Below are 27,929 nucleotides of genomic sequence, written 5' to 3'. Positions count from 1 at the left end.
AGCTACCTAAGGTTTGTTGTACTTTAATGTTTCTCGTATCTCTGCTATATCGATGATGAAAAACAACTTTTTCGCCCTCTGCTAATTCTCGCAAGTCCAATGTCAGCTAAAGTGGTTATCTTGTGTTTAGACATAAATCCAAGACAACCAGCCTTAGTTGCTTCAATTCATGCCCATCATTTTCTGTTGAGTGAGAACGGAAGCACATCCTATACCTATCTCAGGAAGAATCGCAATGTTGCTGGCGCTTTCTTTCACGGTTTTCATCAAGACAACTGTTCATTCACTGCTTTTAATTTCCTGTGAATTTCTTTAATTGCTACAGTGATTCAAAAACATAAGCTATATGTGATAATACATTGTTTATAACGAGCAAGCAATAATGGTCAATACACTTTGTAGAGAATTGTAATACTTATATGGTTGAGATTGCATGTCGTTTCATAACTTTCTTGATTAGATAATTATTCGACTGTCAGTACTGCACACTGTAATGAAATGTTCTTTCACCCATGATGGCATCAATATGTCATTAATTTATTAGCAATTACAGACTAGCTGGGCCGCTTATAATACGATGTAAATATATATATGTACATATGTATATATATACGCATGAGTGAGCAAACATAAAAACGACGCACTCAAAACACTTAGCAGGAGTTTGCATATATTATTCTTATAAACAGGTTGATTCGACACCATGTAATTTAAGTTTCGTAAGCTTCCTACAGAAGCCAAACTCATCGAACTCAGTAAACAGAATAGAATGATACAGGAAGTCCAAGATGTTTACTAGAATCTGCCCCCCCCCTCCCCATCAGTCAAAGAGGATCACATTCCAGCGACACCAGATACATGGAGCAGGAAAGTTTCTCGGACCGCGTAGCAGTTAGAGGTCGAACTTTGAACGGACTTACGCTCGAGCATGTGTGTATATATACATACACACACACACACACAAACACACACACACACACACACACACACGCACGAACGCACGCACACATACACAAACATATATATATATACACACATATATATATACATATACAAGATGTATGAATGTGAAGATTTGAGTGTCTGATGAATTGAGTGCGGGGGAGGTGCTCATGTGTGTAAGCTGCCGTACGGGTGCTAACTGATGACATCAGCTTGTTGATGCGCATGTGCGTGTTTTGTAGGGTGTGTGTCCGTAAGGTTGAAATTACGTATGACCCATATGCGAGTATTCGCTTGGACGAATATGTGGTTATACGTGTCAGCTGTGTGTCTCAGCTAGGTGTGTATCATTTGTGTGTGTGTATGCATTAGTACAACTGTACACGCGTGTATGCAGATACGGCTTTAGGTTGTATGTATGGATGTGTGTTCGTATGGATGATTGGCATACCTGTGCATGTACATTACTGTATTTATATGAGTGCGTATGATTGCGGACGAGTTTGTCTGGAAGAACATATATGTGTACGTGTATTTTCACCTGGTGTGTGCGTGTGAGTGTACATACATATTCATGCTTTTGGTGCTTGTGTGTCCGAGCATGGTAGATGTATACTAACGTAGTTGCTGCAGCGTCATTGCCGTTGGATTGAGGTTTGGTGGAGTTAGGGAAAGGTTTGGTTGCGTTGGGTAAAGAAAGAAAAGATAAGCATAAGTACATAAATGTATATGCAGAAATGCACCCAAACAAACCTGTATTTTCCTCCAACCCGAATTTGTAATTTCCCAAAACCTACCAGTTTTCCTCTAGAAGGATCCTGCCTCTCACGGGCCATAGTCTACGAAATCTCCCTCGCACAATTCGATGACATCACAAAGCACTACGCAGGAATTTCACCACCACCCACGTAGTAGTATTTTTGGAACCGCACTAGTATGTATCTGCCATGCTTGCACACACAAACATCCAAAGCATGCATATGTATATATACATATATGCTTGCAGACATACAGATATACATAGAGACATGCACATATACGAGGTGGTTCTGAAAAGTTCCTGGCTTTAGGGTAACCTTCTGAGTTCTTTTATAGGACTTAGGAAAAAGGAAAAACCGCTGCAATAAGCGTGTGAATCTGAAAGCGGAATATGTTGCATAAAATCATTACTGATCTTCCTGTATTTTCTTTTACTCAAAACCAGGCACTTTTCAGTACCCCCTCGTACATGCATACATGCATACATACATACATTCATGCATACACACACACACACATACAGACAGACATACAATACATACAAATCTGCACATGCACTCACACCAAATACTGCACATATACGCACATTTATGCAACAATAGTATGTTAATGTTGAATTTCAAATGAAGAAGCTTTTGATATTGGTTAGAAACCGTTCTTTTTATTTCTTCTCTATTGGCAAAAAATTTTGAAATAAAACTGAATAATGAAATACATACATATGCACAAGTATGGTCGTATCATGAAGCAATATGTAAAAAGTATATTTCAAAGAGAGAAAATGTAATGTTAGTGAGTTTCAGCATTACAACATAATAACAAACGGATCTAAAAGGTTGCAGAAATGCAAAGATACGAAAATACAATAATACAGGATGAAAATTACTTGTTTACATACCAATGAAAGCAAATTGAAATTAAGAAGATCACAGACATATGTATTTGCATAAGTATACAAATAGAAACATGCATAATGCGAATTTTCAAAAGTACTATAGAATGAGTTCTAAATTGTAAAACACTTTCTGTTGTAGAAAATTTGAAATAGCAAATAGAAATGATAAATACAACTTATAACTCACAATATGTTAGATATAAAAAGCCAGTTAGCGAAATAGAAAATAGAAAATATAATATTTCGAAATACAATGTGACAATTGTTAGAAAATTATAGAAATTTAAAATAATAATAGAATATAAAATACAAAAATGAAAATGTAATACACAATAAGAAATAAACGATTCAAATAATAAAAATGCTACATTATGGAATTCCTATGATTTTATGTTATGAAAACATAAAACTCTGTAATTATACAATTATGAAATTACATGTTTGAACACCTGGATTGTGTTGTAGATAATGAGAGTATTTTGATACAAGTGAATACTAGTAAATCAGCGTGGAACTACAGCATATGGTCATACATAAAGGTAGCGGACATATAACAAACGCATTATGAAAGAATAATGAAGTGAATAACGAAAGGTGGATAAAACATGTGTTGTATGTTGTAATGTGTGGTATTAGTTTCCTGAGCGCTACATTATAACAATTCTGTATTAAAGTTCTTTGAAACAAAAGTGGAAAAAAGATATATTAAGAACCGACTTTCAGGTCGTGTAGCTATACCACCAATATTTATCACCATGGTACACGGACAACACTTTATCATAAGGTTTTGTTTGATCTAGAATTTGCAATATTCGAGTTGATTTTCTATGTGGTGGCATATTATACTTTTATTAACAATACATTCACATCGGTCATTTGAAGACCCAGTATTTCCATACCCAGTACCAACATGACGTTCGCCTCCATTAAAACTGTTTACCATGATGTCTTCATAACTAACGCACAAATCTTCCTATCAGTAAAGATTATCGTAGAGTTGCACAATTTACCTGAAAAGTAGATAAAGAATATTTCAGACCATTGATGCAAGTAAGCGGATAACTTGAATTAATATTGTATAATTAGTTTAGGACGAATTTCCTAAAAGTAATAGCTTGATAAAATTACAGTTACTGCGATAAGCAACCTACACTGTGTATGTATATTTGTGTGTATATGTGTGAGTGAGTGAGTGTGTGTGTGTGTGTGTGTGCGTGTGTGTGTGTGCGTATGTGTGTGCGCGTGTGTATAATATAAATAATGGGTTATATACATTTATTTAGATATCATAGACTTACACCTGTTTCAGATATGTATTTACAAGTGTTCATAATTCATTTTTATCAATTGATGGGTTGATCAGTTGATCGACTGAAAATATCGGGAACAATCAACGAGATGCTATCTTCCTCGAAGTTAAAAATCAATGGCCAAAGAAAAAGAAAGTGGAAAAAAGGGAAGCGGATAGAATTTGGTCAGTGTGGGTTTATAGAGAACTAGATCGCCAGTTTCCAACCATCAACCTTAGGCTATTCTCCCCTTTTCGGAAGGCTTAATAGTATTGAAATACGGTAAAGATATATGATACCCAACAACATCGATTGAATTAGTGACAGGCTTTTTAGCGATTACGACTAGGGTATAGTATTTGGATTATATATGTGTATAGTCATATATATATATATATACAAGAGTTACAGTATGGAGTTTGGGAAATCCGCGCTACGTATGTTTCATAGCTAGTGGAAACTCAGAGGTGGTAAGATTCAAGTAAGGTGTATACTGCTGACTGCTCTTCAGGCCAAGGATATCTTGATAAGATTAAAGGCAACATTTTACCACGTAACTATTGCATTCTTTTTCGCATACTTGGCAACCCTGGTTGCCTGCCGCGGAATATAAAAAGAACTTTTTTTTTCAGTGCAGTGTTCTTTGATAAAGGAAAAAATAAATATGCCTCAACCTTCTGTCTCAATAAACTACTATTGTTCCTGAAAGTTGTTCTTTTTTCTTATATTCACTACGGATTGCTCGAAACTAAATTTCTTACTACACCTCGATCCATGGGTCTTACATTTATATAGATATATGCATGTGTGTGGGGGGGAGCGTTTTGGAAGGATTCCATCCACTCCATGTGACTGCAATTAGACTGACACATTCTTATAAGATAAAGAACTGTAGCAATTGAGGACAAGCAGTTCAGTGTGAGAAGTTGGCAGAGAGCGTTTAACCTCGTGTGACAGTAATAGTAGTGCCTCATTTGTCCCATGTATTGTCCCCACCTTGTTTAACCCTTGGGATTTCAATAAAATCATTGTGCAAGTTCCACAGTTCATGTGTTGATATTGCAAACCTGGAGATCAAAATTTACAGTTCGAGTTAACGTGTTGGATTTTTGGTTCTACGTTCCGTGTTGTTAATGCCGTTTGTTTCGATTATATTGTTATTACATTGTTGCAGTGTACTCGTTTATCCATAAGGATATAACATACACATATGCACATACATTATTATCGCTTCAGCTGGAAAGTTAATATCTGTCTCCATTAACACACATCCCGATAATCTCCATCATGCCTGCGTGCTGTAAATAGCTCTTAGAAACCAATGGCACATAAGATTCAAAACGTCCACAAGATTTACACATCTTACTGGTAATATGGCAATATGCAATTTCACATAACTCTTCCAAATCTAGGTTGCCCCGGCAGATTTTTGCACATATTCCACAGATTTTGTTTTCCACTAAGAGGAAACAATTATTCTTAGATGTTTCTTGATTCTGCAAATTAATGCGATATCATTTGATTTATGTAGCCAACATTTAAAATGAAATGTCAGACACAAAATCTACAGTTTAAGTTACTTCATCTCATTTGGTGTATAGATGATGACTACGTTTCTCAAAGTACGTTTTTATTATGCATGCTAACTTTTAGCTACCTCAAAGCTAGCAATGCCTTCCTTCACCAGAGACCTCCGACCATTTCATTCAACTGTTTTCTCTTCCCAATATTAAACATGAATTTTTAGTTTCACAAATTGTCATGAATACATTCATTCTACTGTTTCTTTAGCTTATGTTGCGGCCCTTTCATAATTGTGCCTACAATGAGTAATTTATGTATCAGAAGCATGTGTGGCTGTTGAGAGTATGCTCGCATTGTAAACACTCTTCTTTTGCTGTAGTACCTTTATCAAACCATAACCTTGTAGTTGCCATTTCCCATTCTTAGCATAATTTTAAAATCCAGACAACTTCCTAATCATGGGAATGCATTTATCACTCCCAATCTCATATTTTTCACGTATATATATATTAGGGTTTCCATTGTATTCACCAGGCTCCTGTGTGATCATGAACATCTTCGTTATTTCTAACAGTATTTCCCCATATTCAGGTATGTTATACATATGCACATGTACACCCGCATATATATATATATATATATATATATATATATATATATATATGTATCTACCTCTCTCTCTCTACATATTTATATGTATCGATTTATAAAAACATACATACAAATATATATAAATGCCAAAACAACGTGAGCAATAAAAATAATTAAGGATATTGACCGACAGTTCTTACATGTTATCTGGTATTTTCACATTCTACGAATATAGATGTTGATAGCTGATTTCACAAACAGATCCGCTGTCAACCTCTTTTATCTGCTATCAACCTCGTTTATCGGTAAATTTCATAACGAAGAGGTTCTAAACCTGAAATCTTAAAATACCATGTAATAGTACCTACTAACACCCTGCAATCTAAATTATTTTTATAACTATCATTGTTTTGGCTTCAAAAATATGTTTAAAGCATTTACACATTTGGAGAATGATTAATGAAAACAACACACACACACATACATACATACTGACAAGCGCGCGCACGTAGATACATATAATCGTATACGCTATTGTCATCAAAATCTGCTGCAATGAAGCGCAAGTAATCAAAGCAGGTTATACAGAATAAAAATATTTATTTATTACGTTGACTTTAATAGATAGCTTGCAAGAGAAATTTTCAAAGAGACAACTGAAAATTTCTGTTGAATGAAACAAACGTCATTATATTAGCCTACTATATTTTATGCACACACACGTCCACGCACATATGTATCTATTTATGTGTGTAAGCGTGCATAAGTAATGAATTTGGAAATTTTATGTACGTAAATTTTTGCGAATTAAATATTAAATAGTCGTCTGTTTAGTAAGATAAAGTTATATTTGATGAGGAAAATTTAATAAGTTGCCTTAATTGTTTAGCTCATTATGCTACAAATATTGCAGATTGCTAAAAATGAATTTAAGCATCGGTAATGCTATCATTCACATTTATATTGTGGAAGTACAAATTCAGCTCCATATTGATATTCTTCTATGAAATATGTTGAACAACTCGATAGAGTGAGTGTCAGAACCCGTACGGCACTAAAATATATGTACGTTTGTATATATGTATTTATGCATGTATGTGTGTGGATGTAAGACTGGCATGTATATATGCCTACATATTCAGCTATGCATACATATACATACCTTAATCTCTCTCTCTCTCTCTCTCTCTCTCTCTCTCTCTCTCTCTCTCTCTCTCTCTATCACACACACACACACACACATACAGAAGCATACACATATACACACACACACACACACACATACAGAAGCATACACATAGACACACACACACACAAACACGCACACACATACATTCCCTCTCGGGTTGGGTGGGGCCTTGTCGTGAGAAACTTACCTCCCAACCACATGCTTGGCACTATGCGCAAATGTCTTCCACTATAGTCTCGGGCCGACCAAGCCTTGCCAGTGGATTTGGTAAGCGGAAACTAAAAGAAGACCTTGTTTATATATTTATATATATATATATATATATATATATATATATATATATATATATATATATATGGTAAGTAAAGGGAGAATTTCGATTATCCTCACGTGGTGAGTTGAGTTGTAATGCAAAAAAAAAAACATAAATAAAATAAAAAAGGAAAATGCACGCAGTTGACATAGTTTTGATATATTATATTTTAAATGAAAGACTTTGTGGTTGTCGACCGGTTTCACTTTCGTTAATCATGACTTTGAAATTATTGTAATTTCGTATTTTGTTTAGATTTTAGTCCATGTTCTTGTGTGAAAGTTTGTGAAAGAATCAACAAATACGAATATCTAAGTGGAGGTAATTGGTGATAGTTATTACTCGGAATAGGGGAGGTAAATGCAAATTTTTGGAGTGGGATAAGTAGACATACAAAAACTCATAAGCTAAATCGGTGAGATAAGATGTGTACAGTGATGGATATGTTATCATGGATTAGAATATATACTGAGACCAAAGTTCGTTATCATTCATATTTAGGCGTGTTCTGTATTTTTTGATAAATGAATTTACTTTATTTAATCGATTTTTATGCAAAAATTGTTTCTTTGCACTGGTAGATGGAGAAGACTGTGAAATTTGTATGGAGATTCCCTGCATAACTTTCTAAGTTTTCATTCAAAAGGTATCTGTCTATTCTTTAGGAAATGGGAAATGGATTTGTTCCTTCTGTAGTGTGTTTCTATCCTATATAGTTATGCCCACAACCTGAACAAGTTATAACAGAAATTAAAATCTCGGATGCACAAGTTAAATTGGTCTTAATTGTGAACCTCTCTCCTTCTTTGAATTGGAATTCCGAACCTTCTAGTAGATTGGGGTATGTCCACAGTTTGAACGTCCACATTTTTCAACCATTGATTTCGTGGTTGTTTTATAAAGCTTCGCATTTGTCAGAAGTCTTTTCAGCGATTTGGGTTACTTTTTACATTTGATGAATTTATGTTATCAGCTTAAGCACTAACCAAAAACAACTGATGAAGAGATTATTAGTATCCTTCGATTCTATTAATCTTTATACTAATATCTCACATGACCATGGACTAGAAGCAACAAAATTCTGGTTACAAAAGTACCCCTAAGAACTTCCGGAACGAATAAACGAGGTTTTTATTATTGAAACTTTGAAATTTATGCTTCAAAACAACTATTTCCAATTTGATGACACTTACTATCGACGAATGTGGAATTGCAATGGGAACGAAAGCAACCTTTGTTCTTGCGAGCTTAATAATGGGATATTTTGAATTAACCATATATGAAGTTTCACTGCTAAAATATGGATATCCATTTCATCATTATATAGCAGAAAATTGGAAATGATAAAAGAACAACTGCTTTATCATTTGGAATGAGATCGTTGATAAACTTTTGCAATTTAAATCAATACTAAATAGTATAAACCCTAACATTCAGTTTACACTGGACTAAAGCAAAAAACAGCTCATTTTCTGTGATATTCTGATAATAAAATATCAGCAACGTAATTGTAACTGACATTTACCATAAACCAACGCACTCGAAGCAATATGTGTGCATGTATGTATGTATGTATGCATGTATGTATGTATGTATGTATGCATGTATGTATGTATGTATGTATGCGTCTGTGTATGTGTCTTTCTCTCTGTGTCTATCTTTATTATTACTAGACAACCGGTATATCTGTGTTTACGCCATCGTAACTTAGCGGTTCGGCAAAAGTACACGACAGAATAAGTTCCAGAGCAAAAAAAAAAATAGTTACTATGATCGACTCACTTGACTAAAAATTCCTCAAGGTGATGCCCCAGCATGGCTGCAGTGTAATGACTGAAACTAATAAAAAGTAAAATATACGTCTGGGTCTAAAATAAGGTAGTAACATCGTTTTAATTAAAACTGCAACTTTACGTTAGCAAATAGACTTTAATACTCACTTCTCGACCTGAGATTTAAAACTAATTGCTTTCCTCTCTATGAGATCAGTGGCTGTGTGTTACTTTAAAAGTATATACCACGAACAGAACCTAGTGCAGCCATCTCTAGCCAACGGTTATTCTGCGCGGATGAAGAGAAATAACCCGGAAACCATGTGTGCAGGTACCGTTGTAGGTTGAGTGGGGACATTAGCTCCCTTGTTCGAGGTATATGGACACAGTTGTGCAGCGGTAGCCAGCGTGAAAAGATGTTTTCCTGGGGCAAAAAAATGGTATTAACATGGCACTTTACGTTGGCAAATAGATTTTACGCTGATATATATATATATATATATATATATATATATATATATATATATATATATATATATATATATATATATATATATATATATATATATATATATATATATAAATTCAATAATTGGACGAATTCTTTTACAAGAATTTATCAAGTAGCTAGCGTGAAAAAAACCTCATAAGGGAAATATGATGAATATATATATATATATATATATATATATATATATATATATATATATATGTGTGTGTGTGTGTGTGTGTGTGTGTGTGTGTGTGTGTGTGTGTGTGTGTGTGTGTGTGTGTGTGTGTGTGTGTGTGTGTGTGTGTGTGTGTGTGTGTGTGTGTGTGTGTGTGTGTGTGTGTGTGTGTGTGCATGTATGTATATAAATTTTAGAGAAATCTTAAACGCTTAAAATGTCTCCACTTATGTCTGAAGTTATCGTAATGGTCACAAAGCAATATTTTATCTTCTCTGAAAACGCAGAAAAGTTCAATAAATCATGAAATTATACGGTATGGTATTTTCTGCAACACTCTTATTCTACTTTGTTTTCCAGATTTATGTCACTGTTTATTCTGAGTTGTTTAAGAAAATATATGGCTCTATGCGTGTGTGATTGTGTGTATATAGAAGAGAAACTGTGAGAGAGAGATAGAGCGACAGAGAGATCAACGCTGGATATTTTGTAAGGAAACTATAGAAGCAAACTTGCCAACTATCTTCACACAAGTATTGTGTGTAGCATAAACGATATCAGTAAAAGCATTTATGTTTTCGCATAACACATAACCAGAATAAGATGGCATGGATGCAGAAAAATCACATGGTTCAATCCCCTATTTCGTACGAGCATATTAACAACATACAGAGAACTTTTACTTTATAACACAAAAAATATATATATATATTCCTGTTAGAGACATATAGAAAAACACCGAGAAGCAATTCTGTCAAGGTGAGCTATACAAGGTTAGTCAATATTTGATTACAAATACACTAACACTATAATGAAATACCTCGTGCAATCACCGCAATGTGGAAGTAACTGCGAATATACTGAAATACACCATGAATAAAGAATGTTTTAAATGGAGGTGGTATATAAAGCATGTTTTAGAGATCACAACACGATGGAAATAATGCAAAACTTCCTTACAATAATGACATTCAAGGTCCGATACGCAAAGCATATTTTCTCCTTTAGCAATATCAAGAACCGCAAATCGACCCTGCTATTAAAATTTATCTGGAACCACTTGGCATTGCTGAAAAAGGAAAGATAAACAACAGATGAAACAGCTAGGGCAACTTATACGCAAATGTAAAATTAAAGAAGCTAATTTTCCCCGTAAACCCTCATAAAAACATATAAACAGTTTAATCGATCTTACGAGGTGTAGGTTTCATAAAAACTTCGGAAAAAAAATATGTATATCATTTGTATGTGTATGTGTGAGAGAGAGAAATCTTGCTCGAATCTACTTAAGTAGTGGTACTCAAAACAGTTACATCAGCACGGATAAATGGACGTGTGCGTCGGACAAACATTATGGTTGATGAAAATATCTCAGTGCAAATCTCTTTCATAATATAAACACCAATGTTTCTACAGTTGTCATCGTATGTCATCTATAGATACACTCAGACGTTCTCTCGTATATTGTATACATACGCACACAGGGAGACACACACATGTATACATACGTACATGTGTATATATACGTACATGTATATATATATATATATATATATATATATATATATATATATATATATACATACGTACATACATACATAAATGCATGTACGTATATAGGCGTAGGAGTGGCTGTGCGGTAAGTAGCTTGCTTACGAACCACATGGTTCCGGGTTCAGTCCCATTGCATGGTACCTTGGGGCAAGTGTGGTCTACTAAAGCCTCGAGCCGACCAAAGCCTTGTGAGTGGATTTCGTAGACGGAAACTGAAAGAAGCCCGTCGTATATATGTATATATACATATGTATGTGTGTATATGTTTGTGTGTCTGTGTTTGTCCCCCAACATCGCTTGACAACCGATGCTGGTGTGTTTACGTCCCCGTTACTTAGCGGTTCGGCAAAAGGGCCCGATAGAATAAGTACTAGGCATACAAAGAATAAGTCCTGAAGTCGATTTGCTCGACTAAAGAGTATAAAGAGCAAAAAGAGTAAATATATATATATATATATATATATATATATATATATATATATATACAACAATACGTAAGAGCATATAAGTGTGTGTATACATATACGTATAGATGTAGGCATACATATGCATATACATATAAATTCGTGAGTGTGTGTTGTGTGCGTGTGTGAAGGGGTGCGCGCGCGCGAGTGTGTGTGCACTTTTATGTACTTATGGGTGATTACATGTCCCATTAAAACATATGAAACGTATCTATTCATATATAGATTTATGCTTCTCCTGCTGGTTCCAATAATCCTATATGCATATACACATATACATATATACATGTTCTTATCTATCTATCAATCTAACTATCTATAAGTCTGTTTGTATCTCCCTCTCACTCTCTCTCTCTGTATGTGTGTGTGTGTGTGTGCGTGTGTGTGTGTGTGTGTTTGTGCATACACACACACACACACACACACAGATATGTTTGATATTCATATATATCTCTAAAAATGTGAGTGAATAAGAATTTAAGTAGGTTCTTGTGAACGCATGTATAAATGTGTATATGCGTGTGAGTTTATGCATGTCAATATACAAAGCACATTCAAAAAGTGTGTCGGTGAGAGAGAGAGTGAGAAAGAAATTGACAGAGTGAGCAAGGGAGAGAGAGAGAGAGAAGCAGTGTGAATGAGTGAGAGAGAGAGAGAGAGAGAGAGAGAGAGAGAGAGAGAGAGAGAGGGGGCGAGGAGAGGAGTAAAAAAAAAATATTAAAGGAATTTTTTTTTTTTGTGCCCCACTGAATCTTAGTAAAAGAGAAGAAAACCGAGTAAAAGAAGAAATGAGAAGGAAACAGGGTCATGAAGAAAGTGGAGAAAAGTGCAAAAGAAAAACGGGAACAGAATTGAACAAAAACAAGTCGTGTCAATGACAGACATTTGACACGCTTCATCTGAGCCCTACAGAAATTATATCCCCTTCTTGCATCGATATTAGGGAGTACTAAGTGACATAGCCCTTGTAATAATACACATGAAAAGTGGTGTTGTGGGTGGTCACCATATAGAGGAAACTGTGTAACCTAGTAGTAGTAGTAGTAGTAGTAGTAGTAGTAGTAGTAGTAGTAGTGGTGGTGGTGGTGGTGGTGATGGTGGTAGTGGTAGTAGTAGTAGTAGTAGTAGCAGTAGTAGTAGTAGTAGTAGTAGTAGTAGTAGTAGTAGTGGTAGTAGTAGTAGTAGCAGTAGTAGTAGTAGTAGTAATAGTAGTAGTAGACGCAGCAGCAGCAGTAGTGGTGATGGTGGTAGTAGTCGTAGTAGATTTTTTCTTTTAGCTTCAGGTCAAATGCTAATTAAACAGCAGTATTATCAAATGCGTTCCATCCGTGACCAAATCATCTCTTTGATTATATTTTTGTCTTGGCATAATGTACTTGGACGGCAAGACACAAAACATTCAACGTTTTGTTAAAGCATTTGATATCAATTCATAAAAAATAAAACTTAGTTGCTACTTCTAACAGGTGAAGTGACATCTAGAGGCTATCAGTACTTGGTGTTTAATTGATGCCGTTAGTGTTGTAGTCGTTGTCGTGGTGTTGGCGGTGAGAGTGGAAGTGTCGTCGTAACTTTCGTTGCCATAGTAGTAGAAGTAGTAGTAGTAGTAGTAGTAGTAGTAGTAGTAGTAGTAGAGGTGGGTGGTGCTGGTGCTTGATGGTGGTGGAATTTTGTGTTGGTGGTGGAGGCGAGCTGTTTGTTCCCTACGCAATCCTAGCACTAAGTAACACCGAATGGAATAGCCTTTGTTACTTGATTTCCCTAACATCACGCTGATGGTGTTGTTAAGGGCAAAACATGTACTGTTGTTGATGTCTGAAGCTGTCCCAATTAGTAGTAGGCTACAGATGAGGTGAAAATGTCGAAGGATCTTAGGAAAACGATACTTCTATTAATCAAAGTAGATAAAAACTATGATGATGATGATGATGATGGAGGAGCAGGTTAATGAGGATGATATTTTCATAATTATGATGGCAATGATAGTAATTATAATTACGATAAATTTGATAGCAACGGTGATGACGATAATTAGAGATTGGAAATTTTCATGTAAATGGGGTGTTGTTGTTGTTGGTGGTGGTAGTGGTGGTGGAGGTGGTGGTGATGATGATGTTATCCATGACAGATACAAGGTATACGTTTCGAAAGTTTCCTCAGATAACACTACAGTTTTGTTCACGTCAAAGGGTTAATCAATACTCATCAACAACCCTTTTTACTTGAGTGCCTTCATTAATGCCCTTAGGATTCCTATTAACTCAAAATTATCTTCTCTCCTGTCTGCAAATAGGTTGGAGTTGTAAAACATAATATATTTTATTTGCGTAAGTGGAGAGACAACGGAGTTAAGAAACAACTTTTTTGACCAATTTCTGCAAACATCCTCCGTCCTTATTTGCGATCAATTAAATTTTCCTTATTTGTTTGAAAATAAACAGGCATCGAAGTAGCAAGAGTTTAGTATTTAGAATATATTTTACATACTGTCGAACAAATCAACTTCTGTTCTTATTGTATGAAAAGTAAGGTACTTTTGAAATCGGTCTCTTTTGCCAGAACCTCTGACTTACGGGACCGTAAAACCAACAACAGTTATCAAGCAATGTGGGGAACATTCACACACACACACACACACACACTTATATTTATATACATATATGTATGTATTTGTTTACCTATATGCGTATGCATATGTGCCGTTCTGTCTCTCTCTCTCTCCATATATATATATATATATATATATATATATATATATATATATATGTGTGTGTGTGTGTGTGTGTGTGTGTGTGTGTGTGTGTGTGTGTGTGTGTGTGTGTGTATACAGAGAGAGAGAGAGAGAGAGCGAGAGAGGGAGAGAAAGAAAGAAAGGAAGAGAGAGAGACAGAACGTCACATATGCATATAATATAGTTAAACAAATACATACATTTTTGTGTATACAAATATGTGTGTGTGTATATATATATATACCACTTCACTGGTACGTCGGTTAAATACGACACGAATATGGGTATAATGCAAGCTACAAACAATAAATTTAATATAGAAATAACAATCCAATAATTTATTTATGTTATAATATACTATGAATATAATATAATATAGTAGGAGAACCCCTTCAGTCATGAATGACCATGGGATTGCACGTAGAAAGTTACCCTCCCAGGCACTAGTTATCCAAGGGAAAGGCAAAGGCCGATACAGTTTGGCACCAGTGATGTCGGAACTCATTTCTACAGCAGAATTAACTCAAGCAACGTGAAATAAAGTGTCTTGCTCAAGAATACAACATGCAGCCCGGTCCAAGAATCGAACGCACAACATCACGATCGTAAGCTCAACTCTTTACCCATTGAGCCTTGTGCCTTCACGATATACTATAGCATAAACAATTGTTTAAGGAAAGATCAATGAAGAGCCAAAAGTTTATTTCGGTTTATATATTTTTTTGCTTTATAAACAATTCAATTCTCTTATATATAAGCTTTATCAGGGCAAATGTTGTGTAGACAGACGAAAATCCATGTGAAAGAATTGCTAAATTGTAGAAAAATTAAATTCAAATGCTTATGTATTATGAACGTATGCGTTAGCCATTACACTACATATCAATTACATTAAAAATTTAAAAAACAATAGAATTATAACGGACAAAATAATTAAGTAAGTAGAATCTACAACTATGGAAATATGTTTCTATATATCTCGAATAATATGAATCCAAACTCGTTTATGTCTAAGACAATCTTTCGCTATTATAATAGCATACAACAATAATATACATGTATATAATTAATGATCATAGTTTTACTTAATCTTGAAACTGTAATAAAACGTGTTAAAAGCTATAAATGATAATTATATTTTTCATATATAATAACACTTCCATTAATTTAAAGTTATTGATATAAAAAAAGATGTTTAAAGTAACTAATAAACGCATTCTATTTTTGTTGTTTACCGGAGGGAGAATTACGTGATAAATATATATATATATATATATATATATATATATATATATGCGTGGAAGGTGTTTAAAAACACACAAAAACCGTTAGATTCACTTAAACATTTAAATTTAATTTGTCAAAATATTTTCGTCGCTTTGAAACCGCAACCTGTTCACTGACAAAATTCCGCGGACAAGTTGAAACATATATATACACATGTATATATATATGCATGTATGTATATATATATATATATATATATATATATATATATATATATATATATATATATATATATATATATATATATATATATATATATATATATATATATATATATACACGTGTTCGGTCAATCCTGACGTTTCTTTCTTAGTTCGACTACATTCCGTGCAACATCTATATTCTTCCTTGTACCTGTCAATTCTTATGTCCCTGCCGTAAGCCTTTATTTGCACACACGCCAGTTTAATTTCATTCGTCCTAAGACGATACCTGTTATAATGTCCTGTGATTTGCATTTGTATTTGTTTAACATTTTACCGTTTTTTTCCGTCCTTGTTTTCGTATACATTCGCTGCTTTCTTCCAAGGAATCTAATACTCTTGGCTTAGTTTTTCCTTGGGGCTGGCCAGATTGGAGCAAACTCGAGTATAACCATCCGAAATTGCAAAGATAGTCTGGAACTCGCCTGAGTATAGAAAGCTCCGAATGGCCGGTCCTTGTTTTCTTTGTATCGTCTGTTTGGTTGTTTTGCGTTCTTGTCCTATTTTTGTATTATATATGTATATATATATATATATATATATATATATATATATATATATATACACGCACAAACGCACACACACACACACACACACACACACACACACACACACACACACACACACACACACACACATATATATATATATATATTGCCAAACCAATCCAAATGTAATAAAAATGTCAATAAAAATTTAAGATGTATCACTTCCCGTACATAGAGTTTCAGTGATGCTGGATGCGAGTACCTAATGGCTGGAAACAGCTCCAGTTATGTATGGTCTTATAATTTTTATCTGCGACGCAAAAATTTACCCAAGGTATAACTATAACCTACTCTCCCACAAAGCAACAAAATATTGAATTATATATACTTGTAGGTTTAGTGATTTTTCAAAATTATTATCCTTTTATCAAAATTCTAGAGAGAAAAACCAAATACAAAAACAATTACAAAACGTCCATCCACAAATGGACTTCTTATGATGAATCGATTTTTTTTCGTTTACAATTTTCAGGTCGCAGATTTATTCACGTTAATTAAAGGTAGTATTTAACTGAAATGGTATAAAGTCAAACAAGCAACAGTGTTTGCTCACATCACAATTTTTCAGAAGTGAATCAGATGTGGGAGCTACTCTTATCATGATCATTGCAATGAAATGGAAGAAGTGATAGCAAGCTTGAAAATCTGAAGTTCTAATACCCTAACGAACGCTGTTGTCAAAGTCGGAACAGAAGTCCTGACCGAATAAGACTATCCCTGGAAACTCAGGTAAATGCTACTTTAGACTGGTCATATTAAGTAATATACTTGACTGTAGAATAAAGCCCCTTACCATATGAACACCCCTACGCAATATGACAATTTAGAATGTTCTAAACGATAGGGTATATGTACTCAGTTAAATCCCACAACTAACATCATCTTAAACACGTACTTTTGTAATCTGCAATGTACCTACAAAGCATAGTAATAGACCCGTTAGTCAAGAAAGTACAGATCGCCTAATTTTTCCCACCTCTAAAAGCCTATGGAACTGTTATCGTTTCTTATCGAAGTATTATAAGTTTCAATAGTTAAAGATGGTAAGTGTAACTGAATAGGGGTTGCGGAACCTAGGTGACACTTCGTCGGTTACGACGACGTGCGTTTCAGTTGATCCGATCAACGGAATGACTTGCTTGTGCAATTAACTCGGCAAGTGGCTGGGCACTCCACAAGCACGCGTACCTTTAGCTTTGTTCTCAGGGATGTTCAGCGCGGCACAGTGTGACACAGAATGAAAGCCCTTTGAATTAGAGGTGCAATTCATTTTTGCCATCTGAGTGAAATGGAGCAACATGAAATAAAGTGGCTTGCGCAAGGGCGCCTCCAGTAGTCACACTCACGGCCATACGATCGTGAGATGAATACCCTAACCACCATGCCAACGAGGTAAAACACCATACGCTACTTCAAGTGGCTAGAAATATGAGTGGAGCTGTCTCACATATCATTCTACTGTCTTAACAAATTGCACCTTGGATTATACGTCCTTTCCTTAACATATTGAACTAAAGAGCTGCCACGTTTGAAAGCATAGTAAGATTCTTTTTTTATTGTAATAAAGTTTGTCTTGGATATAGAGATATGCGGCATGAAGTATTTCAGCAAACACAATAAATTACGTTCGTAGTGTAGTAGATAAAATCTAAGCGGTTTGAATGGCTTAAGTTCAGTTTACTATTAAACAAAAGGCAACATTTCTTTTGAGAGAGAGTTTAAATATCAAAGATACATATCAATTCATGGTGTAACAAATAGGAGAAATAGCACTCAATACATCAGAATATATTATTATTTAATCGGTAGAGTGTTACAAAACAGAATGTTGGGTGCATGACACTTAACAAAATAGCTTCATAAAAGCCAGAGACAAACCTTTCTGAATTTGAGTTACTTTTGTAAGTTTTTGGCTAGCGATGTGTGCGCGCGCGTATGTGTTTGTGTAATAGTTACCGTTCTGCCGAAAATGCCTCGTTGTATTTTATTCGTCTTGTTGCCCTGTGTTCAAATTCTATCGAAGTCAACTGAATGTTTCATCCTTTCGAAGTGGATAAAGTAAGTACCATTTGACCACTAGGACCTCTGCAATCGACTACACCCACTCAAAATTGCTGACCCTGTGCCAAAATTAGAAATGCATTCGTGTGTGTGTGCGTGCGGGCGTTGTGTGTGTGTGTGTGTGTGTGTGTGTGTGTGTGTGTGTGTGTGTGTGTGTGCGTGTTTGTGTGTATTTGGCTGCATAGATGGATGTGCTTATGTGTCTATATATAAGGAGTACTCCGTCGGTTACGATGACGACGGTCCCAGATGATACAATCAACGGAAGAGCTTGCTCGTGAAATTAACGTGCAAGTGGCTGAGCGTTCCACAAACACGTGTACCCTTAACGTAGTTCTCAGGGAGATTCAGCATGACACAGAATGTGACAAGGCAGGCCCTTTTGAAATACAGTTACTACTCATTTTTGCCAGCTGAGTGGACTGGAGCAACGTGAAATAAAGTGTCTTGCTCAAGGACACAACGCGTCGCCGGGAATTGAACTCACGACCTTACGATCGTGAGCCGAATGCCCTAATCACTAAGCCACGCGCCTTCATGTGTCTATATATATATATATATATATATATATATATATATATATATATATATATATATATATATATATATATATATATATATATATATATATATATATATATATATATATATATATATATATATATATATATATATATATATATATATATATATATATATATATATATATATATATATATATATATATATATATATATATATATATGCTTGTATGTATGTATATGTATATATAGTAACAGATGTGGACTCGCAATGGCCCAGTGGTTAGGGTAGAGGGCTCGCGGTCGTAGGATCGCAAATTCAATTCCGAGACCGGGCGTTATGAGTGTTTATCGAGCGAAAATACCTAAAGCTCCACGAGGCCCCGGCAGGCGGGGTGAACCCTGCTGCACTCTTTCACCACAACTTTCTCTCACTCTTTCTTCATGTTTCTGTTTTATCTGTATTTCAAAAGCCCAGCCTTGTCACACTCTGCGTTACGTTCAATCTCCCGAAGATCTACGTTAAGTGTACACGTGTCTGTGGAGTACTCAGCCACTTGCATGTTAATTTCACGAGCGGGCTGCTTCGTTGATAGGGTCAACTGGATCCCGCGTCGTCGTAACCGACGGAGTGTCACACCATGGCAACGATTAAGGTAGTTATAATCTTTATATTGACTACATAAATGCAGATATCACCAAGTTATCTTTCACACTTCGCAGCTGTAAACTCGAAATAGAATGGTAAAAGGTTAAAAGAAATTTCTTTACTTGAAAGATTAAGAATTATATAAAACAGGATAAAGAGTCCATTTCTAACTGAAACTTTATCATTTCGCAACGCAAATTCCAGCAAATAAGCAACTATAATATTTATACTTATACCCGTTTATAAATTCACCAGAAAAGTCAACGAAGATTTATATCTCTTGCTGAAAGACAACAGAAAAGCTGTATATATTAACAACCTTGTACTATACTAAATAAGAAGTGAAAATACTTTCCTCGGTAATTTCACTCACTCCCTTTCTCTCTCAATCCCAGACAATATCTCCTTGTGTATGTGTGCTTCTACGTACGTACGCAGGTATATATGTATGTGATATATGTATGTATTTATGTATGTATGTGTGTGGGTGTTTATGTATGTATGTATGTATGTATGTATATATATATATATATATATATATATATATATATATATATATATATATATATATATATAGTGCAAATTTCATAGCTCCTTAAAGCTATCAGAACTGCGTTCCACCCATGCTACTACTGTTGATATCATCAAATTTTGAATTTATCCACAGATGATATGAGCAGTAGTGACATCTAACTTCAAATCTCAGTGTTTGAATATTTCATTTATATATATATATATATATATATATATATATATATATATATATATATATATATATATATATATATATATATATATATATATATATATATATATATATATATATACGTATTTAGATATATATGTATATATACATATGTGCATGCATATATATACATATTTACATATATATGTATGTATGCAATATGTATAGTATATATGCTATACATATACAGACGCATACACACAATAATAAAGGGAAGTTTTGTGTAGCCATAGTCAGGCTAAATATTTAACAATTTCACATCACATCACATCGCATGGCACATTGAGTAAATATTGTATGCTTTCGCCTTGTGCCGATGGAAATAGTTTGAAATGATAGCGAGAGCCTTGTAATTAAAAAAAAAATGTGGAATCTTTTCACGTGCAATGTTTCATGCTGATTCTGCTTGAGAATTAAATTTAGGGTGCAAATTCCTGCAGAATGCTGACTCACTCACTCATTAATTCAGGTGCTCATTAGATCGAAGAAAATAATCCCCACCGTCGTGCCACGAAGATCCATATATATATGCGCTGCGCGGTGTATACATATATGTGTGTATTAATATATATATCTATATATATATATATAATAAAGTAAAGTTGTGGGATACCGTACGAGTGGAAATATATATGAAAGAAGGTTTGAAAATGCAATTTTAAAGATATTTATTCACTTAACCTTTTTTAGAAAAAGATTGTCAAATGTAAAATATAAAGCTTTGTAGTATTAGGTCTTTGAGAATAATGGAAAATGTTAAAAAACAGTTTGAGTATTAAAATACATACATACATTCTTTGATGATAATAAGAGGAATATATTTAAAGTATGAAGCTTTGTATGAGCTTTGTAGTGTTACATACTGATTATCACAAAGGTATTGAAATACATATATACGTTCTCTGATAATAAGACGAAAATGTTAAAAACAGTGTAAGTATGAAAATACATATATGGAAAAATACATATACATATTCTTTGATAATAATAGAAAATGTTAGAAACGGTTTAAGTATCAAAATACATATATACATTCTTTGATAATAATAATAAAATATGTTTGAAACAGTTTACAACATTGTTATAACAAAAAGGATTTGGTAAAATATGTATATATTACCCAGGAAATATATTTAAGAGTTCGCAATAAGTTGAGGAGGAACTGACCTAGCTTTTTTCTATTGTGTGTATTGAGGGAATGTTTGCTGTCTTAAGAGACAATATGACTGGCCAGCTGGGGTGGGGGGAAGGAAGAGTTAAAAAGGATTTTTTGATTTTTGGTTGGTCTGTGAGCTAGTCTGTCATGGTTCACTGGTTTTTGGAACTGGTTCTGTGCACATCTCTATGTATGTGTGTATATATGTGTGTTTGTGTCCGTGTGTGTGTGTGTGTGTGTGTGTGTGTGTGCCGTTTTTATTGGTCCCGGAGTTTATTGTGGAATGTGTATATGAGTATGTGTGTGTTTTATCTATGGTAGGATGGTGTGTGTATATGTGTGCACGTTTGTGTGAGTGTGTATGTGTGTGAATGGTATTTGTTAGGGTGTTGTGTGTGCGCATGTGTGTGAGTGTGTGTGTGTGTTTGTTCGTGTGTGTGCGTGTGTGCGTTCGTGAGTGCGTGTGTATGTGTGTTTGTGTGTTTTTTGTGTCGGTGGGGATGTTAGGTGTGTGTACGTGAGAGTGTGCGTATATCTCTTTGTCTGAGTATGTATGTGTTGTTTTAATCGTCCTTGTGGTGTGTGTGTGTGTGTGAGAGCAACCGTATGTATGTGTGAGGGTGTGTACGTATGTGTGCGCATGTGTGTGTATGTATGTGTGCATCTGTGTGAGTGCGTGGGAGTGTTTTGTGGGAGTGTGGGAGTGTGTGTGCGTGTCTCTCTGTCTGAGTGGGTGTGTTGTTTTAAATATCCTTGTGGTGTGTGTGTATGTGTGTGTAAGCAACCGTATGTGTGTGATGGTTCATATGTATGTGTATGTCTGTATGCGTGCGTGTGTGGCATGTGTATATGAGTATGTGTGTGTTTTATCTATGGTAGGATGGTGTGTATATGCGTGTGCACGTTTGTGTGAGTGTGTATGTGTGTGATTAATATTTGTTAGGGCGTTGTGTGTGCGCATGTGTGTGTATGTGTTTGTTCGTGTGTGTGCGTGAGTGCGTTCCTGAGTGCGTGTGTATGTGTGTTTGTGTGTTTTTTGTGTCGGTGGGGATGTTAGGTGTGTGTACGTGAGGGTGTGCGTATATCTATTTTTCTGAGTATGTATGTGTTGTTTTAATCGTCCTTTTGGTGTGTGTGTGTGAGAGAGCAAACGTATGTATGTGTGAGGGTGTGTAAATATGTGTGCGTCTCTGTGTGTATGTATGTGTGCATCTGTGTGTGTGCGTGGGAGTGTTTTGTGTGAGTGTGGGAGTGTGTGTGTACGTGAGTGTGTGTGTGTCTCTCTGTCTGAGTGAGTGTGTTGTTTTAAATACCCTTGTGGTGTGTGTACGTGTGTGTATGCAACCGTATGTGTGTGTGATGATTCATATGTACGTGTGTGTTGTATTTATCAGGTGTCCTTGTACGTTGGGTTTATCCAGGTGATGTGTATGTGTGTGCATGTGTGTTCCGTGTATGTTGGTACTGGGTATGCGTTTGTATGTGTGTATGTGGGTATGGTTTATGTAGTTTCCTGGTGTATATGTGTACATGTGTGTGTGCGCTGTAATTGTGAGTGATTAGTTTTGTTTGTATTGTTAGTGCAGTATGTGTGTGTATACGTGTGGGTGTGTTTGTGTGAGTGCGTGTATGTGACTTGTATTTGTCGGAGAGGTGTGTCATTGTGTGTGCATGCTTCTGTGCATGTGTGCTTGTGAGTGTTTGTTGGGATTGTATTGTGTGTGTTTTTCTTTTGAGTGTGTGTGTGACATTTTTACTGGGGAACAGGCTTATGGTGTTTGTATGTGTGTGTACATATGTATGCAAATATTCATCTGTGAATATGATTTGTGGTTGACGGAGTGGTGTGTAGGTGTGTGCATGTAACTGTTTACGTATGTGTGTATGGGTGTTGGTTGTGGTTGCTACAATTGTATTGTAAGTGTATATATGCATGTGATTTTTCTTGAAATGTATGTGGGTGTGTGCTCTAGTGTGGAGATATTGTGATTATGTGTGTGTGTGTGTATATGTGTGTAAGTGTGTTCGTGTCGGAGGTTTGCATTGTATTGGTGTGTGTGTGATTTTGCGTATTTGTGTGTCTTTGTTTTGGGTGTGCACCTGGGGAGGGGGGCTTATATTAGAGTATGTTGAGCTGTGGTCTGTATTTTTGAATAAGATTAGTTTCCCTATTTATTCGTGTTTGATCAGTGGTGTTGTCTGAGCATTGGTATAATGGGAAAACTAGGAATTTGGGGGACTTGTTTTGTGCACAGAGATCTAAGTGCCCACTGTGTGGTATCTGTCTTGTGGTGGGATCCCTCAATTGTTGGCGGTGGACTGTCATCCTTTCTCTGAGAGTAAGGCTCGTTTGCCCTATGTATTCTTTGTGGCACCCTTCACACCTTATGGCATAAAGTAAATTTTTTGATGCGCAGGTGAAGTTATTTTTTATGACAAAAGTGTGTCCCGACTGGAATCTGTATGTTGTTCCTTCCATGAGGTGGATGCAAGTCCTGCAGTTGGAACGACCACATTTTTTGACGGTAGTTGGTGGGCTTGTGTTGGGCAATTTTGCATTCGTGAGTAGGTTTTTTAGGGATTTGGGTTGTCTTTTGTTTTTTATTATTTTATGGGTTGCGAGTACTTTTTTTAGACGTGGGTCTTCATTCAGTAGTGGGATGTTTTTGTATATTATTGTGTAAGCTTCTGCATTTCTAGGATTGTGTGCTGAGAGATATGGGAGACTATTTAACGTGCCGTGTATGTGTTTTGTTTTTCGCAGGACATGGGTAGCAATTGTCTTGGCCCGTTCTATTCCATTGTCAACTAATGATGCTGGGTAATGTCTTTCGAGAAGAATTGCCTTTAGTTCTTCGAGTCTTTTATTTCGAGTTCTATAATTAGAGACAATTGTGCAAATTCTTCTCGCAAGGTTGAAGGGAATGTTTGTCTTTGTATGTTTTGGGTGATTGGGGGTGAACAGAAGGTATTGCTTGGAATCAGTTGGTTTGTAATGAATATCAGTCTCAATGCTGGTACCTATTTTTATAATGAGAATGTCAAGAAAAGGAAGTTGGTCTTGACTGTATTCCATTGTAAATTGGATATGGTTGTTGACACTGTTGATTAGGGTTTTGAAGTCAAAGAGTTGGTCGAGTGTGTGGGACCATAGGATGAGGCAATCATCCAAGTAACGTTTCCAATTCTTCAACAGGTATTGGTGGAAAGACAGGCCATATCTAGTTTTGGATTTGTCGTAGATCTGCAATTCTAAGTAGGCCATCACCAGGTTTGCATATGTAGGGGCAACTTTAGTCACCATTGCAGTCCCTGATATCTGTCTGTAGGTGTTATCATTAAAATTGAAAAAATTGTTTTGAAGGATAAACTTAAGGCCCTCGATGCTGAATTCTTTTTTTATTCTTTCTGGGATCTCATTGAGGTATTTTTCTAGCCATAATTTAATGGCTTCCAGTCTATATTGATGTGGGATCGTAGTGTAAAGATTTATTACATCAAAGGAAACAACGAAAATGTCTCTATCGGTATGTTTGGGTAGATGATTTAGTAGGTCCAGGTCATCTCTAACAATACTTGGTATGTGGTGAAGTATTGGTTTCAAGAGGATATCGATAAAGTTGCTTAATCTGTATGTTTCACAGTTTGGGCCTGCCACAATTGGTCTTAGTGTGAGATCAGTGGGATGTGGTGCAGTGATGCAGGTGGAAGTGGACATTTTGCAAGCTTCAGAAATAGAGGTTGCTGGTGTTGCAATTAAAGTTTGCTAGGTAGTCGCATTCCTTTGTTGTTAAGTTGTTTCGATGTTGGCAAATGAGTGTGTTTAATTTGGCCATTGTTCTTGTTTGTTGGTAGTTGACTACTCTTTCATAGTATGTAGTGTCTTGTAACAGTTGAGATACAGAGTTTTTGTATTGTTCTGTATCCATAATGACGACAGTGCTACTCTTATCTGCTTCTTTGATTGTGATGTCATGATTGTTTTGTAACTCATGGATGATTTTCCATTCGTTTTTACTGGTGTTGGGTTTGGGTTTAGGTTGTGGAAATTCATTATAAGGAAAGTTCGAAATGTACTCACAAAATTTGTCCAATGTTTTGTTTGTACATTTTATGGGATTATAATTGCTCTTGTTACGAACCATTGATTCGTCGTTATTGATTTCTTTGTCAAAAATTCCTCTGTGAGGCGTAATTTTGTACAAAAGTGGGATACATCATCCTGTATTTCACTCAAGTTGGGGTATTGTGGAGTTAATTTTAGTCCTTTTGAAAGGATTTTACTTTGTTGGTTCGACAGGTTTAGGCTTGAGAGGTTCACTAGTTTTGGTCTTTCAGGGTTGGTGTGTACCATCTGGTGTCGTGAGATCTGTTGCCTTGGCCTAAAAAATGATTCCTGGGGGTTCTTTTGTTCGCGGTATTTTGGTGTGTGTTGAGCTTTATCTTTAAAATTGCATTTTCAAACCTTCTTTCATATATATATATATATATATATATATATATATATATATATACATATATATACATACATACATATATATATGTATATATAAATGCATGTGTATATCTATCTATCTATCTATCTATCTATCTACCTATCTCTCTCTCTCTCTCTCTCTCTATATATATATATATATATATATATATATATATATATATATATATATATATATATATATATATATATATATATATATACACATTTACTTCTAAGATAGGATAACATTTTTTCAAAAAATTTCATCAAAGTGGCCAGGAAATTAAAAATACTTTTAAAGGTGAAAATTATAAACAATTATAATTAAGACCAAAAGAAAAAAAGATTTATATGCCAATATGCTGAGAATAGATTTTAAATCGTCAATCACCACATAAAATATGCATCACTATGAATACATGTCGTGCTGAAATCGAGGAAGTCAAGCTTCCAGAATTTTTTTTTTAATGCGTTATCTCTATATTGAATCAATTTCGGAATAAATCCAACGGATTTTTCCCTCATCAGTAGAGAATACGATAAGAAATTAATGAAATACAATCACCCATGGAAAAAAGAAAGCAGAAGAAAATAGTCATGAGTACACATAAGTACCGCAGTTATATCTAAATATAAAATTCCATATGGTATTATGTCTACGGTACATTTGTGAATAACACCAACGGCTCTACTTGAAGAGCCAAAACCGAGGTGTTAACAACCCGCAAGTCATAGTGAGAAACATATGCGACAATTTCCAGAGCCATCTTGAAATTGTGGTGTAAACTAAGGTGACAAATCTGTGTAAACTGTTATCTCTCAGCCATAATCTACATGATATATTTTGAGTTTTTAAAATTCTCTTTCCGTTTGGCTAGGATATAGATTGTCTTCAATGCAAACTGTTGAACTTAGTCCAGACAATGTGTATATATACATATCCAGACATACTTCTATAAATAGGTATATCTGTGAATGTATATATATATATATATATATATATATATATATATATACATAAATATACACTCGTCTCCCGTTTCCCCTCACCTACCATCCCCCTACTTTTCCAATGCACCATTCTCCGAGCCTTCCGGCGAATCAAATCCAGCCACTTCACTTCTCAGAACTTCCGTAATCTACCCCTTTCCTCCTTCAAACAAGCCCACAGCCTACGAGACCTCTTGGTCAACAGCTTCTTCTCTAACCCCAATTTCCCAACCCGGCTCGTTCCCCACCAACAATACCCTCCTCACAGGCACCCATCATCGACTTACATCACAGTCTCCTTTACCTGCACTTCTAGCAACGTCACTTAATGCATCTCCTGCTCCCTGTCCTTCTCAATACATCGGTCAAACGGGACGCCGCTTGGCTGACTGGTTCGCGGAACACCTCCGAGACATCAGACTCGGCAACGACAACCTGGTCTCGCGCCATTTTCGCTCTACCGGTCATTCTTTACAACACCTGTCAGTGTTCGGATTGTCATTGCACAGGGGCCATCCGGACTGCCGTCTTCGTCGTGAGGAGGTATTAATCTTCTCTCTTTGCTCCTTTTCACCACATGGGTTAAAATCTCCTCCCCTCA

At 35.5% G+C, this 27,929-nt stretch overlaps 2 long non-coding RNA genes across 5 annotated transcripts in view; one reads left to right on the top strand and one right to left on the bottom strand.

Moving 5' to 3' along the window:
- Positions 1 to 2,342: 2,342 nt before the first annotated feature.
- The window catches only part of LOC106872892 (uncharacterized), a 51,500-nt gene continuing 25,913 nt past the window's right edge, over positions 2,343 to 27,929 (bottom strand). Inside the window, exons 4-6 of one of the 4 annotated variants that reach the window (XR_016241480.1) lie at positions 10,903 to 11,011; positions 9,285 to 9,341; positions 2,683 to 3,606 (exon numbers count right to left, since the gene is read on the bottom strand). This is a non-coding gene — a long non-coding RNA (uncharacterized LOC106872892). Of the gene's footprint in view, positions 3,607 to 9,284; positions 9,342 to 9,367; positions 9,699 to 10,902; positions 11,012 to 27,929 lie in introns of those variants that run through there. The other 3 variants (XR_016241482.1, XR_016241481.1, XR_016241483.1) reach the window with 3 other exon arrangements.
- The window catches only part of LOC128247578 (uncharacterized), a 189,238-nt gene continuing 181,003 nt past the window's right edge, over positions 19,695 to 27,929 (top strand). The window contains exon 1 of the long non-coding RNA XR_008263910.2: positions 19,695 to 19,967. This is a non-coding gene — a long non-coding RNA (uncharacterized LOC128247578). The remainder of the gene's footprint in view (positions 19,968 to 27,929) is intronic.

Source organism: Octopus bimaculoides, chromosome 4 (genome assembly GCF_046866305.1).
Source record: "Octopus bimaculoides isolate indiv1 chromosome 4, ASM4686630v1, whole genome shotgun sequence".
Classification (NCBI taxonomy): Eukaryota; Metazoa; Mollusca; class Cephalopoda; order Octopoda; family Octopodidae; genus Octopus; species Octopus bimaculoides.
Note: the sequence above shows the minus strand (reverse complement) of the source record. Positions and strands in the feature narration are given on the sequence as shown.